Below are 13035 nucleotides of genomic sequence, written 5' to 3'. Positions count from 1 at the left end.
CATACCATTGAACAGGGGACCAGTGTCATTTTGAACAGGCAAAGAGGGGACTTCTGTCATTCTGTACAATCCAAGAGGGGACCATCTTCTCTGTTTAACAGCACAAAGTTAAAAACAAAATTCTACACATCAAACTTTCTTTGATGGTCTGTATACTATTGTGCAGGTTCTGACATATGCTGTAGGTACAACCCGGTATCACGCGATTGCGTGCTCCTGCGCACGAACGTTAATCTATTGAAGCGTGTTCCAGAGCACGATAGTCCGACTTTTTGTGTGTTACACAGAACGAAATGTAAACCAATGCATTCTGAATGGGAGTGTTCTAAGACAATTAACGTGCTCCACAAAACGGTACGAGAGAGAGAGAGAAAGAGAGAGAGGGAGGGACAGAGAGAGAGAGAGAGAGAGAGAGAGAGAGAGAGAGAGAGAGAGAGAGAGAGAGAGAGAGAGAGAGAGAGAGAGAGAGAGAGAGAGAGAGAGAGAGAGAGAGAGAGAGAGAGAGAGAGGCTTCAGAAAGGGTGTGCGCAGATAGTACAGTGCACCCTAGTTATGTTTATGCCAAAACCACAAATGCTATATGTATATATATATATATATATATATATATATATATATATATATATATATATATATATATATATATATATATATATATATATATATTGCCTAATTATATATATTGCCTATATATATGTATAGGCTATATATATAATTAGGCTATAATTATATTATTTAGCGTGTAATGAGACAATCTATAGCCAAATTGTCGAAGATGCCCGAGAATCTCCGGGGATATCAGCATGGGAAATCGGCGAATCAGACCCATGAACCGATAAAGAAAGACGTCATCTCAAGCGGGAGAGAACGTTTGCGGTGCTGGTTTGTGTCACGTAAGTACAGGGCTCTCATTGCACACGCTCGAACCTGTGCCGCGTTCCAATACCCGTACTGTCCGTACTTACTAGCCAAAATTTGAGTACGCAGTACGTTCCAATTCAGATCCGGGTAAAAGAAGTATACTTCAAGGACCCGGATGCCGTACTCAAAACGGGCTAATCCTGAAGTGTGGATCGAAGGACACTCCCCGTACTCAACGGCAGCCATCTTAGCTACGTAGCAGAAGAGGCGGAGCCAGGCTGAGCCAAAGTCGGCGCATTTTCCACATAGCCTGCATTAATAGAGTCATTTTGTTAGTTGTTATAGTTTTTATAGCTGCTAGGCGTAAAGAGTTCACCGTTCAAAGCGGGATGTTTATTGCGGGGGAGGAGCCACGGCGGCAGTCGTGATCGTAATTTCCGGTTAGTGCACCACGGAGTACTCGATTTGGAACAGCACTCACATCTGAAAAAATAACGTAGTAGATAGTGCGGATAGTATACTTCCTTTAAGTATACTCATGGAAGTACGGGTATGGTCTCACGAAAATACGTGACACTGTCACGTTATTTAATCTATTCAAACGTGATCAGGGACACGTAGGCCTATACATTAGGGAGCGTTCTCCCTAATGTCCCTTATGGAGCTCCGTACAGATCATTCATTGTTGAAAATTGTCTGTGATAACTAACAATATGACAGCTTTTGGCCACCCGTTTCTACTTTCACCTTTGATACTGAGAAATTGTGACAATACACCATTAAATGCAGGTGCGCTGCTCTGTAGTCAAACCGCGAAGGAAAAAAGGGTAGCTGCTTCATCTGTTCTTTTTAGAATTGTATGTCTTGATGTTTATTTTATCTAGCCATCTATTCTCTTGTTTTTGGCTATGTGATTGAACGTCCGCGTCGATGCCTCGATCGCAAGTCCAGTGTGGCAAGCGGACGTTGCCATGACATCTAGAAATCATACCGTATTTAATGGGTTGTAGTGAGTGTAACATAATTCACCTACAGTATTTTGTTATGTGTTGTTCTTTCAATTGTGTTAGGCATGTCGTTTACTGTCTTGGTGGTTCAGGGATCGCTGTCCCTTTTAAGGATTACGAGCGTCTCATGACGTCAGAGCCCATGCGGGATTTGTTTACCTTCAGCACGTTTTGATTTCCTGTTTCTCTCTTACTAAATAAACGAGTCACACAACTGTGTGCTCAACGTGCGAAATTGTGTCTCTCACTTATGGCGATTTCCACAGGGTTATCATTAATATTGTGTGTAGGGGTTGTTTATAACTCGTGGATAATATTGTTAAGACCACGGTCTGGGGGAATACTCTGATTCTGATTGGCTGCAGTGCGTGCATTAACTCCTGATATAGCCCTACAGACACATGCTAAGTAGTTCCAGTCAGTGTTTAGATTCTCTGCCCGAGCCCGAGCCCGACGCGGGCCAGGCCGGGCCGATATTTCCCACCACTATACTCGGGCCGGGCCTTTGATCGAGCGTTTTTATTTTTATTTTACCATTGGTTTATTGGCCTAATCTGAGGAGAAATCTATGCCATAAACAGAAATATTATAGGCCTTTATTACACGGGTCTTCTCAATGCCGTGGAACGCTCCGTTCACTTGCATGGGTCGTAGTCCGGTGACTTGTCTACCCCAGCGTCTTCCGTTGCTAAGCGACGTCACCGTCTTTGCGGACAAATAATTTCTCTGCTGATCAACACTACGAATGGCCAAAAGACTTGTATCCCCCCCCCCCCCCCCCCCCCCCTTAAATAAATACTATGGCAGAATTATTATTATTATTATTATTCTCATTCAACTTGAACATGTGTTTGTACAGTAGAGTGGTGGAGGGATGACGGATGTTGGCCAACCCGGAAGTGAGCGTCGCCCTGGATTCCCTCGACAAAAAGCCAACGGATTTTGCCATTGGATTTTGTATTATTATAAATTGAAACAATTTATTAAATAAATATTTGTGAGTTGTCATTACTTCTCCTGAGTTTGCTTCCTATTTATGTCGAGTATACACCCCTACTGTCCACAAGCATCCCCCCCCCATATGGATTTGGAGAATTGTTGCCACGTCCCAGTGGTGGAGGTATCATAAATATGAAAGAGGGCATTCAATTATACTATAATGATAAATTAGGAGGCCGAAGCCCTAAAGGAAGTGATGCAATAGGTGACTGAGGGTCAACATTTGAGAACCCCTTTTATCAAAGGGGGTCTCAAAGGACTCATACGCTTCAACCTGTGGCTCCAGCCCTACAGGAAATGACTCAGCAAGTGCTCCATCTCGTTGCACCTGCGACCAGCGGCTCGCTTGCAAGATTTTGGCCTTAAGTTCTTCCCAGACCTACACCCTAGCCATCCAACATGCATATCTGAGAATCAGGCCCCTCTTTAATAATTACAAAAAGTTATGGGAGAAATACACATTCACTTTTGTTATCTCATAAGCGGCGTGGTGCCGGCTCCTTTTGACCCCAGACTTCTGGGGGAATAGCTGAAACAATTCATTAGTCAATCAGAAGTATGTAAATATCTTCCCTGTGGCGTAAGAGGGCGAACAAGGTGTCCTTCAACATCTTCCAGGCGATTGCAACGGTGCCACACATGAGCATATTCGAACATGTTTAATGGTAGTAATTAGCTGTCGAAATTGAAGGCCTTAATCAATAATGAGCAGCTATTGATTTGCTTCCCGATAGAAATTTGTGATAAATTACATGTTATTTAGCATCTACACGTTGAGCTGAGTCCAAAGACACCAAGCATGACACTAGTAAATGGTAACATGTATTTTACATGGTACACCTATGGTCTAGGTCTAGGACATGATCTCGGTGTACCAAGAGGGCGAGCTTGATCTCATTGGACTCAGCTTAACGTGTAGATGCTAAATAACATGTAATTTGTCAGAAATCTCCATCGGGAAGCAAATCTATAGCTGGTCATTATTGATAAAGGCCTCCAAAATCGACAGCTAATTACCCCGAAACATATTCAAATATGATCATGTGTGGCACTGTTGCAATCGCCTAAAAACGTAGATGTCAAAGCACACCTTGTTTGCCCCGTTACGCCACCGGGAAGATATTTTCATACTTCTAATGGATTGATTCATATTTTAAGGTTCTCGGAGTGAGACTTTAAGCAGCTGCAGCAGAAGTGTTGAGACGAAAGATGATATCAAGACATTTATAGAATATTCCCATTATGATTCTTCGCACGACCTGCAGGTTGGAGAGACTGAAATAACCCCCAAAATGAGTAATAATGTAAAAGCAGCCAAGTCCCACAAATTGCTTGAACTATTTATTTCATTCCATTGTTTCGTTGATTTGAAAAGTTAAGCATATGGATTTAATGCAATATCCACAAACAGTTCAAAATAGTACCATGATATGCGGTCACAGGTACATAGTTATCACCTGACAAACATGTCACGGGTTGAAATCAAAAGGCAGTACAAATAGATAAAAATGTAGCTGAAGTTTCAAATTGTTGTATTAACCGGTTCATTTCTTTTGTGAAAGTCACCAAAAGTCCAAAAAAGTTAAACGCAAGGTCACAGGCTAACAGTGGAGCTGTGTTGGGAACCAGCAGCCAAGAGCTTCCATGGAAACTTTCTACCCATGTTAAATAGATTTAGTTGGCAGTTCCTTTTCTGCCCATTTTTTAAACTTGTGGAAGCACTTTGCAGTACTGGGAGACACCATTTCTACCGGCAATGGAGCTAGATTCTAAAAATATCAAAAGATGCCCAAAGCAAATACCTTTAACCCATAGTTGCGTTTTATCAAATTAAAAAAATTTGAGTTTCATTGACCACAAATTGAGCAGAAATATTTTGCATACAAATCTTTAAATAGTTTAACCACATTAAGAAAAATACATTCGTTAATTTTTTTAATTAGTGAAGCCACAAGTTTTGCACATTATCCAAACAGAATACCTGAAATGTTGATATTTTCAGCCCTTTCGGGTTAAAACAAGAGAAAAGGACAACCTAACAAGAGTGAAAAGTTTGGGTTAGGTGACCTATAGTTCAAAGATGTCCCTGGTCAGGTAGACTAAATAAAAGTGTATTCACAATTGCTCCAGGACATTCGTGTAATTTACTTGTGAGCTCTCCCTCAAGCCTAGAGAGACATCAGTGTTGAACCACCAACTGAAAGGGGGTATTTGCCATTAGTATGAGTGACAACATTTCATGGCCATTAATTTAGTTAATTATATTTAGCCGATTTGAATAGACTTTTCTAGCAGGTGAGGCCGTCAAAGAACTAAATATGGAGCAACTACAAAAAGTAAATTTGCAGCATGACCAAATTATACAAAAAGTATAGGAACTGTTCTAGCAGATATGTTTTAGAAGTCTCTTTTGATAGGCAGGGAATAATTGTCTTTGTCATCCTGTAGTCATGCCATCTAATCTGTTGGGCAAAGTACCGCTACTGATTAATCCAGTAGACTCAGTCAAGTCCCCCTAGTTAGAAAATGGAAGAAACCCAGTTAGTCATGTTAATTATTCTGTTACAAATGAAGACCAATACTTTCCACATATTGCGATCCAAGTTACTGGCTGCAGTCTTGGATTTTATAGTTCTATATGAATAGATTCAATTTACTAAACTATTAATCATGCTTCAGAAGAATTAACCTTTCTTGGATGGCAGATCTACCACAAGCCTCCATTGCCACAACCTCCAGATGGCTTACGACCTACGGCAACTCCTCGACTACTGCAAGCCAACAAATTGGCTCTTGCACACCAGACACGCATTTTGCTTTATTTTAGGTTTTCAAGCATCTTAAAATACCCAAATCATCACTCCAATACACAAGTCAGCTAATGGCCTACAAGGAAATGCTGAAGCTAGTGTTAGTGATGGCGATAGAAATGGACAAGCTTGCGTGTACAAATATGCAACTAGAATTGCAAGGTTCACAGCCCAGTTGCATAAGTGGTCGCAACCGTTGGATTGTAAGCAAGGGTAAAAAAAATAAAAAAAATAACTACTTTCCACAAACTAGTCAACATGGTCAATTGAAAGCCTGTACAAAACGACCCTGGAATAGTCAAATGCAGCTTTACAGCGGATGAATTAAGCCAAATTGCATAAACATCCAATGGTAAACAGTATACAAATGCAATCAAGGTTGCACTCACACTAGGCCATCTGGCCGTGGCCGTCGCAACTGTGGCCTGGCCACGGTAGGCTCTTGTACATACGCCATCACGTCGCTAGCATCCAAACAATTCTACCAAACCTTAACCAACTAGTGAAAAATGGAACAAAACTTTAGCACACACCCAGTGACTAATCACCTTGTCCAGGGGTGTTCCAACGTGGTTTACCAGAGGGCCTTGTGGACTTAAAGTAAGCCACACATTTGACAGACAGCACCGAATGACGTTAAACTAAGCTAGTCTACAGGTTACCAGTGCTAGTGCAATTACATGAGCATTTTGCACAATATTTGTACTCCAATGCTACGTAAAACAGGCTTCTTCAGAAACCCGTAGCCTGCTACATTGAAGGGCAACTGTAACAAATCCTGACCAAGACCGAAAGATGGCTCTGGAAGCCACTACGGCCCACGCAGCAGATTACTGCGTGGACCGTGGTGGCTTCCAGATCAACCCTTCGGTGGACCATTCATACACATGTATTCCGAGGATGTTTTGAAGACACTGGAGTCCCATGGCACTAGATTCCTTTGAAGACTAAGTTGGTATGGGGGGGCCCAAAGGGGGCCCCCCCATAGATCTTGTCAGTCATCTAACACCTGTTAAGAAAAACACACACACATCACAAGATACAAATGAGCAAAGCTAGGTTAACAAACAGCGGTGACATGCATGTCAAGGTGCAAAGAGCAGGGATACTGATGGCTTGTGTCTGAGGAGACAGCCCAAAAACGTCAACATTTAATAAAGAAAAATAACTTTTACTCACTGTGGTGGTCTGTTTCGAAGTGCCATGTTGGTAGCAATATTTGTCTGGGCTGTTCAGTCAAAGGCCCACAAAAACAAACACGCAACAACGCATACTTTCAGTTTATATAAAGTGACAATAGTGTGCTGCAATCTAGATCGAAAACTTTCAACCCTCACTAAACTCAACCTCGATTGACACAGGCCGATGCGAAAAAGTTAACCAAACCCATTGTGTTCACCTTTAATAAAGGGGTGCGTGACAGGTGATCTCAATTAAGAGCTAATCAGAAAGAACACACTGATCGGCCATGAGTGAGACTATCAAAACGAGGACGAGGATTTAACGGAATTGTTACCATTCAAATTCAAATTTCTTTATTATTGGATAGGGTATGATATCAATGATTTGGGCTTTGAGTAGGCCTCTATTTCTTAAATATAGTTCTTACATTTTTTCACCCCATCGCCTTTTGAATATGAAATCTATAATCTCAGCCTCTCTATAATTTGCCCAACACATATTTTATTGTTCAAATAAAATCCCATCCTTATTTTGCCATTCATATTGAATCTTTACTGTCTTTCATTGTACAACACAATCATCTAATAATTATTCATAACGCTCTTCCATCTCCTTGGCTGCATTAAGACGAGGCTCGGGTCAGAGCAAAGATCGGGCTCCACACATGATAAGGGATAAAGTTATTTATTAGAATAAAGTAAGTATCAAGAAATCTGTAAAGGGATTAGTGTAGTGTATGCAAGATTAGAAAATGTGCGATTATATGGTTTGGACAGAAAACCAGTACCAAAATCACAAGGACCGACCGAGCCAGAACGGAGGAAACTTAACCCAGACAGACAAAACAAATACTGGGAACAACAAACCATCTTTACCATGTTGGAAATACCCAAACAAAATACAACAAACCAAACCTGGGCCCTGTACCACGAAGCTCGCTTAGAGGGTTAGCGAGGTATGTTGAGCTCCAAGCCTGGGTTAGTTGTACCACGAAAGTCGATCTCTTTTAGCGTCGCTGTATCACCATGGTGACTTATGCTCGCAACCAAACTTTGGTCGGGAGCAGTTTTTCGGCTTAGTCTAGCCGGAGATCGGCTACTTAAATCGGCGTGCGCAGCTTCCTAGCCCCTCCTCTGACAATGGCGTCACCATTTGTGGGTGTTCCCGTGGACCCCGGCGCACTTCTCGTACAGGCGTCTCTTTGGAGACAGAGGGGTTTACGGGACAGAACCGACCCCTTGGCATTGTCTGACGATATTCAGATTTCAGACTTTATTGTCATTGTGCAAACAACGAAATTGGGGTTCTTCATGAGAGATACAGATTCTCATCAGAGGGTGTTCGTTATTTGATCGTCCTTTTGGACCTTATGTAGACAATGATTACTGTTGCGCATTGTGTCTCCGTGACAGTGTGCTAGAGTGGAAGGTAGCGCGTCAGTCCTGAATTTCTGCGCGGGGGGTTCGACTCCCAAGTAATGCAATTTTATGTGAAGCTTAAAAAGTCCTAATTTTCATGCATATGGAATACTTATTCACTAAAGCTTATGGAATTATATTTTTGTGCTTATTTCGAACTTGAACCCATATTTTCAAGGCCGTGCGGGCACCACATCTATGGGGGTAAAATGCATATTTGGCATAGTTATTTTACAGACAATATGCAGAATCTTTTCACTTATACTCATATAGACTGCTTGATCTATCGTAAAGGTGAGAAAAATGACGCCCCTTTCACGTGAACGCGCACTGAACCTAAAGCGGAAAACCTGGTTCTACTAATTGAATCTAAAGTGAGCTTCGTGGTACCATTTAACTCTGATTGCGAGTTGCGGCTCTGTCGAGCCAGGTTTTCCCAAGAAAGCCTGGGTATGTTCAGCGAGCTTCGAGGTATAGGGCACAGGTTTGGTTGCGAGCATAAGTCACCATGGTGATACAGCGACGCTAAAAGAGATCGACTTTCGTGGTACAACAAACCCAGGCTTGGAGCTCAACATACCTCGCTAACCCTCTAAGCGAGCTTCGTGGTACAGGGCCCAGGTTTGGTTTGTTGTATTTTGTTTGGGTATTTCCAACATGGTAAAGATGGTTTGTTGTTCCCAGTATTTGTTTTGTCTGTCTGGGTTAAGTTTCCTCCGTTCTGGCTCGGTCGGTCCTTGTGATTTTGGTACTGGTTTTCTGTCCAAACCATATAATCGCACATTTTCTAATCTTGCATACACTACACTAATCCCTTTACAGATTTCTTGATACTTACTTTATTCTAATAAATAACTTTATCCCTTATCATGTGTGGAGCCCGATCTTTGCTCTGACCCGAGCCTCGTCTTAATGCAGCCAAGGAGATGGAAGAGCGTTATGAATAATTATTAGATGATTGTGTTGTACAATGAAAGACAGTAAAGATTCAATATGAATGGCAAAATAAGGATGGGATTTTATTTGAACAATAAAATATGTGTTGGGCAAATTATAGAGAGGCTGAGATTATAGATTTCATATTCAAAAGGCGATGGGGTGAAAAAATGTAAGAACTATATTTAAGAAATAGAGGCCTACTCAAAGCCCAAATCATTGATATCATACCCTATCCAATAATAAAGAAATTTGAATTTGAATGGTAACAATTCCGTTAAATCCTCGTCCTCGTTTTGATAGTCTCACTCATGGCCGATCAGTGTGTTCTCTCTGATTAGCTCTTAATTGAGATCACCTGTCACGCACCCCTTTATTAAAGGTGAACACAATGGGTTTGGTTAACTTTTTCGCATCGGCCTGTGTCAATCGAGGTTGAGTTTAGTGAGGGTTGAAAGTTTTCGATCTAGATTGCAGCACACTATTGTCACTTTATACAAACTGAAAGTATGCGTTGTTGCGTGTTTGTTTTTGTGGGCATTTGACTGAACAGCCCAGACAAATATTGCTACCAACATGGCACTTCGAAACAGACCACCACAGTGAGTAAAAGTTATTTTTCTTTATTAAATGTTGACGTTTTTGGGCTGTCTCCTCAGACACAAGCCATCAGTATCCCTGCTCTTTGCACCTTGACATGCATGTCACCGCTGTTTGTTAACCTAGCTTTGCTCATTTGTATCTTGTGATGTGTGTGTGTTTTTCTTAACAGGTGTTAGATGACTGACAAGATCTATGGGGGGGCCCCCTTTGGGCCCCCCCATACCAACTTAGTCTTCAAAGGAATCTAGTGCCATGGGACTCCAGTGTCTTCAAAACATCCTCGGAATACATGTGTATGAATGGTCCACCGAAGGGTTGATCTGGAAGCCACCACGGTCCACGCAGTAATCTGCTGCGTGGGCCGTAGTGGCTTCCAGAGCCATCTTTCGGTCTTGGTCAGGATTTGTTACAGTTGCCCTTCAATGTAGCAGGCTACGGGTTTCTGAAGAAGCCTGTTTTACGTAGCATTGGAGTACAAATATTGTGCAAAATGCTCATGTAATTGCACTAGCACTGGTAACCTGTAGACTAGCTTAGTTTAACGTCATTCGGTGCTGTCTGTCAAATGTGTGGCTTACTTTAAGTCCACAAGGCCCTCTGGTAAACCACGTTGGAACACCCCTGGACAAGGTGATTAGTCACTGGGTGTGTGCTAAAGTTTTGTTCCATTTTTCACTAGTTGGTTAAGGTTTGGTAGAATTGTTTGGATGCTAGCGACGTGATGGCGTATGTACAAGAGCCTACCGTGGCCAGGCCACAGTTGCGACGGCCACGGCCAGATGGCCTAGTGTGAGTGCAACCTTGATTGCATTTGTATACTGTTTACCATTGGATGTTTATGCAATTTGGCTTAATTCATCCGCTGTAAAGCTGCATTTGACTATTCCAGGGTCGTTTTGTACAGGCTTTCAATTGACCATGTTGACTAGTTTGTGGAAAGTAGTTATTTTTTTTATTTTTTTTACCCTTGCTTACAATCCAACGGTTGCGACCACTTATGCAACTGGGCTGTGAACCTTGCAATTCTAGTTGCATATTTGTACACGCAAGCTTGTCCATTTCTATCGCCATCACTAACACTAGCTTCAGCATTTCCTTGTAGGCCATTAGCTGACTTGTGTATTGGAGTGATGATTTGGGTATTTTAAGATGCTTGAAAACCTAAAATAAAGCAAAATGCGTGTCTGGTGTGCAAGAGCCAATTTGTTGGCTTGCAGTAGTCGAGGAGTTGCCGTAGGTCGTAAGCCATCTGGAGGTTGTGGCAATGGAGGCTTGTGGTAGATCTGCCATCCAAGAAAGGTTAATTCTTCTGAAGCATGATTAATAGTTTAGTAAATTGAATCTATTCATATAGAACTATAAAATCCAAGACTGCAGCCAGTAACTTGGATCGCAATATGTGGAAAGTATTGGTCTTCATTTGTAACAGAATAATTAACATGACTAACTGGGTTTCTTCCATTTTCTAACTAGGGGGACTTGACTGAGTCTACTGGATTAATCAGTAGCGGTACTTTGCCCAACAGATTAGATGGCATGACTACAGGATGACAAAGACAATTATTCCCTGCCTATCAAAAGAGACTTCTAAAACATATCTGCTAGAACAGTTCCTATACTTTTTGTATAATTTGGTCATGCTGCAAATTTACTTTTTGTAGTTGCTCCATATTTAGTTCTTTGACGGCCTCACCTGCTAGAAAAGTCTATTCAAATCGGCTAAATATAATTAACTAAATTAATGGCCATGAAATGTTGTCACTCATACTAATGGCAAATACCCCCTTTCAGTTGGTGGTTCAACACTGATGTCTCTCTAGGCTTGAGGGAGAGCTCACAAGTAAATTACACGAATGTCCTGGAGCAATTGTGAATACACTTTTATTTAGTCTACCTGACCAGGGACATCTTTGAACTATAGGTCACCTAACCCAAACTTTTCACTCTTGTTAGGTTGTCCTTTTCTCTTGTTTTAACCCGAAAGGGCTGAAAATATCAACATTTCAGGTATTCTGTTTGGATAATGTGCAAAACTTGTGGCTTCACTAATTAAAAAAATTAACGAATGTATTTTTCTTAATGTGGTTAAACTATTTAAAGATTTGTATGCAAAATATTTCTGCTCAATTTGTGGTCAATGAAACTCAATTTTTTTTAATTTGATAAAACGCAACTATGGGTTAAAGGTATTTGCTTTGGGCATCTTTTGATATTTTTAGAATCTAGCTCCATTGCCGTTAGAAATGGTGTCTCCCAGTACTGCAAAGTGCTTCCACAAGTTTAAAAAATGGGCAGAAAAGGAACTGCCAACTAAATCTATTTAACATGGGTAGAAAGTTTCCATGGAAGCTCTTGGCTGCTGGTTCCCAACACAGCTCCACTGTTAGCCTGTGACCTTGCGTTTAACTTTTTTGGACTTTTGGTGACTTTCACAAAAGAAATGAACCGGTTAATGCAACAATTTGAAACTTCAGCTACATTTTTATCTATTTGTACTGCCTTTGATTTCAACCCGTGACATGTTTGTCAGGTGATAACTATGTACCTGTGACCGCATATCATGGTACCATTTTGAACTGTTTGTGGATATTGCATTAAATCCATATGCTTAACTTTTCAAATCAACGAAACAATGGAATGAAATAAATAGTTCAAGGAATTTGTGGGACTTGGCTGCTTTTACATTATTACTCATTTTGGGGGTTATTTCAGTCCCTCCAACCTGCAGGTCGTGCGAAGAATCATGTGAATGGGAATATTCTATAAATGTCTCATCTTTCGTCTCAACACTCACTCCGAGAACCTTAAATTATGTATCAATCCATTAGAAGTATGAAAATATCTTCCCGGTGGCGTAACGGGGCAAACAAGGTGTGCTTTGACATCTACGTTTTGAGGCGATTGCGACAGTGCCACACATGATCATATTTGAATATGTTTCGATGTAATTAGCTGTCGATTTTGGAGGCCTTTATCAATAATGACCAGCTATAGATTTGCTTCCCGATGGAGATTTCTGACATTACATGTTATTTAGCATCTACACGTTAAGCTGAGTCCAATGAGATCAAGTTCGCCCTCTTGCTACACCCAGATCATGTCCTAGACCATAGGTGTACCATGTAAAATACATGTTACCATTTGCTAGAGTGTCATGCTTGGTGTCTTTGGACTCAGCTCAACTAGTACATGTTGAGCTGGGGATCGAACAATTTCAAA

This window comes from Gadus morhua, chromosome 11 (assembly GCF_902167405.1).
Source record: "Gadus morhua chromosome 11, gadMor3.0, whole genome shotgun sequence".
Taxonomy (NCBI): domain Eukaryota; kingdom Metazoa; phylum Chordata; class Actinopteri; order Gadiformes; family Gadidae; genus Gadus; species Gadus morhua.
The sequence above is the reverse complement of the archived record's forward strand: the minus strand, read 5'-3'. Positions refer to the sequence as shown.